We start from the raw sequence: 8,167 nt of genomic DNA, 5'->3' as shown, positions 1-8,167 counted from the left end.
TAAAGGGCGCTAACTCGGCGGAGACAAATGGGACACCTAGTGGTGAAATTCAGTATACCGGTTTGGTCCATTCTTTGTCTTCAGTGTTGACTATTATTACGTTATACCACAGTTTACCAAGTGTTTCCCCACTGTAGACTTCTGTTCTTCTGCTAAAGAATATTCTTTATTAATCCCACGTTGCATTTCTTTTGCACCAAACTACTTCCCCATTTTTTCAACATAGAAACTTCATTCAAACATCAAATTGTTCAGTGATCAGTCATCCTAAATATTCAAAAGATTTCCGGACAAAATTTCCCCATTCAAAATGTTCAAAACTGAAACATTTGCACACTCAATACCTTTTGTATAGGATGTTATTGTCATGTATTCTCTGCTGTTTTTTGCTGTTACCAGATTTTCTCATTTCATTTGTGTTATATTAAAGTAAATATGCTCAGAGAACAATACAAATATAAAGTATGCTTTAATGTGCTTTAGTGTTTCTGATATTTTAGAAGAAGGTGAACAATGTGAGCAGCTGACAGTGTTGGCTGTATCATTAAATGTCTTATTCAGTTGTCGTGTTAAAGAGGAGTTGGAGCAGAGTGTCTGTTAAAACCTAGGCCACTGTTTTGAGGTAACTGTAATCTTATTGTAAGCTGACTCTAGAAAAGATGAATGTTTTTTTAAATCTATGAATTGGATAAATCTCCTGCTGAGAAACGAGTTTCAGACGTTGACATTTGTTGGGGGGAACTAACCTGCACACGCATTACAGATGGATCTGAAAGTTCTCATCCCTTAAACCAGATATTTAAGTCTGTGAACTGTGTGAAAGGTTGAAAGTGCAGGCTAGTAAATGCTCTGTTCTTGGTCCACTTCCTGTGTTTGGGTCGGATCGCGTTCTCACCTGAACCGGGACCCCCGGGAGACAGGAAGACAGCTGTCTCCGAGATGATGTCATCTTTGGTGAACTTACAGCTCGCAGCACTTTAAGAAGATATAGTGTGGAGCTTTAGTTTGATATCTAGTGTCGGCAGAATCCCTTTTTATTGAGTTTCCTGTTAGTGAAATGCTCTGAGTGAATTTAAGTTGGGCTTTTATTGTGAAGGGAGACACCAGCCAGCGTTATGGTAGTGTTTGTTTTTACCTTTAGATTCATTCCCAGTTTAATATAATGCTGTTTTCTCCAAACTACTCTGAGTTCATGTTGTAGCTAGGAAGGAAATGGAACCGTTTCTCAGCCGCTGCTTTGAGTGTTCAGACTGTTGTTGTAGTTGTGTGTGGATGTGAGGAGAACGAGAGGAGACAGCAGCTCCTGAATATCTCTGCTGCTTGGATTTGTACTGAACAGAATCCAGAGTGAGTCCAGCAGCCCCAGTGGAGCTCTGCTGGATTTCAGGACCAGAGAGGAATGGAGGAGGACAACCAGAACCCGGAGCAGCGGAGCAACGAGGTCCCCAGAAGACAAGCAGCAGACTGGGACTCTGATAGCAGCCATGTTCAGGTCAGTGTTCAGCAGAAAGGGCAAAAGTACTCACTTCCTGTACTCAAGTAGAAGTACTGATTTAACTTCTTTACTCAAGTAAAAGTAACAAAGTACAGGCTTGGAAATGTACTTAAAGTATACAAGTAAAAGTAGCCTTGTGAATGACCTGGACCACCCAAATGTTACTAGAGAGCAAGCTGAGAAACTTGAGTAGACATGGAGAAAAAGGCTCTTTATATGTCATTGGCTACATTTTAAATGGATGTCTGCCAATAGGCCTAAAACATGACATATATAAGATAATACTTTATTGTCTGTTACACAAGTGTTACAGAACATGTTCTTTGACTAGGCTCCAGTCACAAAGAGACATTCACCCAGACATATAAAACAAGACATGGGGGGTGTTGAGGTATCAGCTGACTGGTGTTCATTTGGTGCTGTTCAGTATGGCTATGGCAGAGGGGATGAAGGATTTCTTGTAGATGTTTAGGCCAGATAAAGAGCTGTTTCCCTCAACATCCCGACGAACAAAACGTGAAAGATGACATACAGTAGAAGAGTAAAACTTCACGGTAAAACACGCAAACGCTGAGCCATGTCAGGAGTCGCTCACACAGAGTAGCGCCCCCACACAAACACATGTATGTGTGTGTGCTCAAACATGGCTTCTGGAAAGAAAATAAAGGATCAAATATGAATTACTAAACAGACATTAATTAAGAAGTTCCCCAGACTTTGAGTTACAACTAACAACCACTAGATGGCAGCAGCTTATAAGAAATGAACTGACACCTAGTACATCTTTGAACATGGAGTGTTAATAATAATAAATGTAATATGTCAGGCTCACAATTTTTTACAATTGAAGTGCTATGAAAAGTTGGAAAAATTACAAATTCAATGTGCATTGTATTCAAAAAAATCTTTATTAATATGCAAATAGACATCCAGCAAGTGATGTATGCCCTCAAATCTGTAGATGTGCATGGATTTGTCCTGACTCCTTTCAAGATCTTGGGAACAACTAGACCAGACCTTCTGTCTAGTGTAACGTGTCATAACGTTATTGTGTACAGGGTTTCCTGCAACACTTTGCAGTTCGGACGGCCCGCCTAAGCTGAACTAGTCAAAAACAAATAAAAAAATCCGCTGCACAAAAGCCCTTCAAGTGCATCTCGGACAATAGCGTGGGACGCGCTTCACACCGCGAGCGGGCACGCGCGCCACACGGCCGAAAGGAGAGAAAGAAAACGAGACGTGGTCCGTCGCTGTCTGGAGGATAACTAGTCAGTTGATATCGCGCGTGTGTGTCCGTGAGAACTGTAAGTCGTGTAACTTATGTTTTGGGTTTATTTAAGCCTGTTATTGTATTAGTCTATAGTTCTTGCAAATGTAAAGTAAGGTAGCTGGTGATTTAGTTGTTTGAGTTCTTCACCTGCTAGCTAGGCTGCACGTGGCTGTTGATTCGATATATTGCTCACGTTTGTATTTTATGTGCATTATTTACATAGCCTGTAGCGATGCTAGATGTCAGCTCTGCCAGAAGCAGTGACTGTGATCACCTTTGCACATTTTGACAATGTTGTTTTGCACTTTAGTGTTGTATTGTTTGTTAGTTTGTTAAAATTGTTTCAGTTGTTAAGGACAAATATTTGTAACTATTTGTATAGTGTTGTATAGTTTGTACGGTGTTTGTAATGAAAATAAGCATCAATTCAAAGGGCCCTTGAATTGATCTTTTTAAAACCAAGGATAGCCTGTAGTGATGCTAGACGTCAGCTCTGCCAGAAGCAGTGACTGTGATCACCTTTGCACATTTTGAATGTTGTTTTGCACTTTCTTATTTATTATAATATATTATTATTTAAATTTTATATTTAGTGTTTATTGCACAGACACCACCCCTCCTCCTGTTGTAGAGGACAGATGCTACTCATTTATTTTAAAGGGACAACTGTGTTGATTCAGCTGTAAAGCTGTAACTTTAGCAGCAGCCCAGTCCATTTCAGATCTAATGTCTGCCTTGTGGCCCTTCTCTAGACCTGCAGGGGGGTTGGTACTATCATTCAGCTAGTACTTGCTATTAAATCCACTGTTGGTCTGTGTGTGGATTTTGTTAGAAGTTAAAGGCAGGCAGGCTTGTTTATTCTTTTATCAGGGATTTGATAGAGGTTTTGTCCCTTTGTTTGTCTGTCGTTGTGCATACAGCCATATCAGTATAGTTAAAGGCAAACAACTGCATGTTACTGTACATTGCCAGACCTATCTCCACAGCACTGCGGAGTAAGGTCTGGCTCCTCCACACAGGCATTCTGGGATAGGAGAAATAAAACTCTCTGGCTTGTTTGCATTTCTTTAAACCAATCACAATAGTCCTGGGCGGCGCTAAGCTCTGGACGCAACGACTTTGGCTCTGCTAAATAGTCTCAGGAAGAAACTTGTTTAGGTGGAACATTTTCACCCCGATAGAAGAAACGCCATCTGCATGTTGACAGAGAGCAGGGCTCAGCTTACACACACACACACACACACACACACACACACACACACACACACACAAAGGTGCGGGCACAGCAAGTTACTCTAGGATAAATAGCTTTGAAAATAGTTTTACAACTGAAATAAAAAATTTTGTTATTACAAAGGTAAAGTACCAAAAAAAGGTACCGTTGGGTATAATTTCAGGTATCGGTACCGGCACCGGTAAAAATGTGAACGGTACCCAACCCTAGCCACAGGTAATATAAAATGAAGTTAACTGTTGACACAATACGGTAAAGTGAGCTGTTTAAATGAGCTGCATACATGGCTAAACGTCATTAGCTCTTACCAGTGTATCACCCTGTGTAACATTACTTCGTCTGCAGCAATCCTGCCACAATCGCTCCCAAAACATCCCAGTTAGATACTTCACACTCTGAGTCCTATGGATTGGTCACCTCATCAGCCCTTGCATTTTCTCCATTCAAACAGAACATTTTAATATAGTAAAACATGGTAAACTATAAGTCACTCCCACCTCCCATTAGTTCTTCTAACCCTTGTATCATTATCTCTGCATGTTTCCCCCTTGGGTCTACCAAAGGAGCCCTCAGCAGACGTCAAGCTGGCGACCGTAGCAGGAAAGAAGGGCACGAAGGCCGAGGAGGAGGAGCAGCCTGCAGCAACTCCTGCAGCAGTGAAGGAGGAGGAAGAGGAGGAGGAGCAGCCTGCAGCACCTCCTGCAGCAGTGAAGGAGGAGGAGGAAGAGGAGGACGAGGAGTATGTGGTGGAGAAGGTTTTGGACCGCAGAGTGGTGAAGGGAAGAGTAGAGTTTCTGCTGAAATGGAAGGGGTTCTCAGAGTAAGTATTAATACTTGATGTTCTTGGTCCTGAAATATATATATATATATACATTTATATATTTTGACACTAAGTTGCAGACCCGCAAATAACGGCAGTATGGCAATAGAAAAAAGGAATAATACAAATTAGCAATCAGAGTGAGAATGTATTGCCTAAAAACAAAGCCTGAGGAGATTTTCTTCTGTCTACACTCACCTTTCCAGTGAGGATAACACATGGGAGCCACAAGACAACCTGGACTGTCCCCGACCTCATCACCGAGTACATGCAGAAACACAAGGAGAAGGAGGAGAAAAAGAAGGAGGGCAAGAGGAATGTTGTCAGTGAGGCCTCGGGAGACTCAGAGGAGCGAGGGAGCAAGAGGAAGAAGGAGGAGGAGGAGGAGGAGGTGAGTGAAGGAAAGAGGTTACTCCAGACTGAAGAGTCCCAGAAATCTAATCTCAATATTAATGAATGCACACAGAGGGTTTCACAAATGTCTTTTAGGATTTATATATAAATGACTCTCCACATTGCAATATGCACAGGCATATACATAAATGCAAAATAGTAGGGGTGCAATAGATCACTAAACTCACGGTTCGGTTTAGAGTCACAGATCAGATACGTTTTTAGAATCAGCACAAAAAAGGGAGGAATTTAAATGATTTATTAAAAATGTAATAATAACATAACAATAACTTATTTCACCAGTAAATTGCTGTTAAATGACAAAAACGGATGAGAAAACGGTATTTTACAATAACTTTGAATGCACCACGAGGTTTACTCGTTTCAAGTTAACTCAACATTTAGGATATATTGTGCAGCCCTAGCTACAACTGTTAATTAGTGCAAATGATTAGTATCCTAACTCCTTGAATGGTCTGAATATGACGGTTTCAGAGCAGTGGTCAGTAAATGTATATTTTTAGGCTGCATACGCATTCTGGCGCTCCGCGATCATCTGCCACGCTTTCTCTCGCTGTTTCATTACAGCATTACAGTTGTTTCATGACAACTTGCTTGAAGAATGTAGAATATTAGAACTTACGGAAGTTATGAAGAGTACATTTGCTTCCATAATAACATGTCTGCAACCGGCACACATTTTCCTTCATTTTGTCATAAATTATTGTATGAAGAATTACAATTGTGAGTGAGAGCAAGTCTAGGGTTTAAAAATGTTTGTTCACTAAATCTTTCTGTCTGTCTGTTGCTATAGAAACGGAGAGGAGGAGAGGGACCCAAACGTCACCACTGTCAACACTGTGACAAATCCTTCAGAACATCTGGATATTTAAAGATTCATCAGAGAGTTCACACTGGACAGAATCTACACAGCTGTGATCAATGTGGGGCAGCTTTCACACAACAGAGTGACCTTAAAAAACATCAACGCATTCACACTGGAGAGAAGCCGTACAACTGTGATCAATGTGGGGCAGCTTTTACACGACAGGATCACCTAAAATTACATCAACGCATTCACACTGGAGAGAAGCCGTACAGCTGTGATCAATGTGGGGCAGCTTTCACACGACAGGAACACCTAAAATTACATCAACGCATTCACACTGGAGAGAAGCCGTACAGCTGTGATCAATGTGGGGCAGCTTTCACACAACAGAGTACCCTAAAAATACATCAACGCATTCATACTGGAGAGAAGCCGTACTGGTGTGAACAATGTGGGAAAACTTTCACACGACAGGAACACCTAAAATTACATCAACGCATTCACACTGGAGAGAAGCCGTACAGCTGTGATCAATGTGGGGCAGCTTTCACACAACAGAGTGCCCTAAAAGTACATCAACGCATTCACACTGGAGAGAAGCCGTTCTGGTGTGAACAATGTGGGAAAACTTTCACACGACAGGAACGCCTAACATTACATCAACACATTCACACTGGAGGGAAGCCGTACAGCTGTGATCAATGTGGGGCAGCTTTCACACAACAGAGTACCCTAAAAATACATCAACGCATTCACACTGGAGAGAAGCCGTACTGGTGTGAACAATGTGGGAAAACGTTTTCTCAGAGTGGTTGCCTTAAAAAACACCAACGTGTTCACACTGGAGAGAAGCCATACTGCTGTGAACAATGTGGGAAAACTTTTTCTCAGAGTAGTAGCCTTAAAAACCACCAGCGCATTCACACTGCCTCGTGAACATGTTTTCAGAGCCAAGCTGTTCCCTCCTGCATGTATGTTATTGTGGCTACGACTAAATATTACGCTCATTTCCTTTGAAGGGTTAGTCCTGTTAGAAGTGGGTCAAATGCTGTTTCTCCTGATGCTGTGTGTTTTAATGATTACTTACTGAGAATAATTTTGTTTTAAATGATTATTACTTTTCTGCTGCTCATTAGCATTTTTTAGAGGCTGCGGATGCTCAAACTCATGATATATTGCATATTTTCCTCATATTCCGGAGCCATAGCTGTTACAATGTTATCTTATTTGTGTTAAATGAATAAATAAAGGAAATAGCATTTTCTGAAAAAATTGTGGTGTGAATGTTGATGTGAAAGGCTGATACTACAATGCATTGCTGGCTTCAATGTCAGATAGATAGAGCTAACTTAAATTGTCACATGTCAGTTCTGGTGATAATTGCTATGTTCTGCAGTGGTCTCCAGAGAGAAATTTGATTGGAACATTGTTCTCATCTTTAGGAACATGGTGGTGAAGGCGCAGTGGATATGACACAGGCCTTTGGTGTGGGAGATCTGGGTTCAATTCCCGCTGTGATGCATCAACCAATGTGTGCCTGAACTAGACACTTAACCCCTAGTTGCTCCAGAGGTGTGCAGCCTCTAACATGTTTAGCAATTTTAAGTCTCTTTGGATAGAAGCGTCAGCTAAATGACATGTAACATGTATAAAAAGAATTTAATGTTTTTTTCGCCTGACAGGAAATTGATTTTGTTCGCTACTTTTTACTCTGCAAACACGTTTAAGGACTTAAGGGTGCACAAAAACTCTCAAACCTTTGCAGCCTTGTTCAAATAAGTAACTTTAACAGTGTTTCTGACAGGTGGTGGTGGGTGGACAACGAAGGTGAAAACAATGACTACATACCATTAGATCATTTAGAAAAATATCTATTTACATATTAAACAAATTAGACTAAACGATGATACAGATAGAAATGAAAATATTGCGACACTATGCAGCATGAGACACAATTTCAGGGTAGTTGTTGGGGTGGCACGATACGCGATATGCGATTATGCCCCAACGTTGTTGAATACCGCGATAAACATATTAAAATGTACTCCGTTCTGCCTTTCTGCTGCTTAGTATTCTGTTAAAATACAACAACTTGCTCGTTGAATTTAAAACAAATGAAAGGAAAG

At 40.9% G+C, this 8,167-nt stretch overlaps 1 pseudogene across 1 annotated transcript; it reads left to right on the top strand.

The window, feature by feature from the left end:
* Positions 1-1,101: 1,101 nt before the first annotated feature.
* LOC144513511 (uncharacterized) lies at positions 1,102-7,590 on the top strand (annotated as a pseudogene). The gene is made up of 4 exons (XR_013501137.1): positions 1,102-1,492; positions 4,563-4,819; positions 5,026-5,210; positions 6,027-7,590. The product of XR_013501137.1 is annotated as an uncharacterized LOC144513511 (transcript).
* Positions 7,591-8,167: the final 577 nt, after the last annotated feature.

Source organism: Sander vitreus, unplaced genomic scaffold (assembly GCF_031162955.1).
Source record: "Sander vitreus isolate 19-12246 unplaced genomic scaffold, sanVit1 ctg268_1, whole genome shotgun sequence".
In the NCBI taxonomy this organism is placed as follows: domain Eukaryota; kingdom Metazoa; phylum Chordata; class Actinopteri; order Perciformes; family Percidae; genus Sander; species Sander vitreus.
The sequence above is the reverse complement of the archived record's forward strand: the minus strand, read 5'-3'. Positions and strand labels throughout refer to the sequence as shown.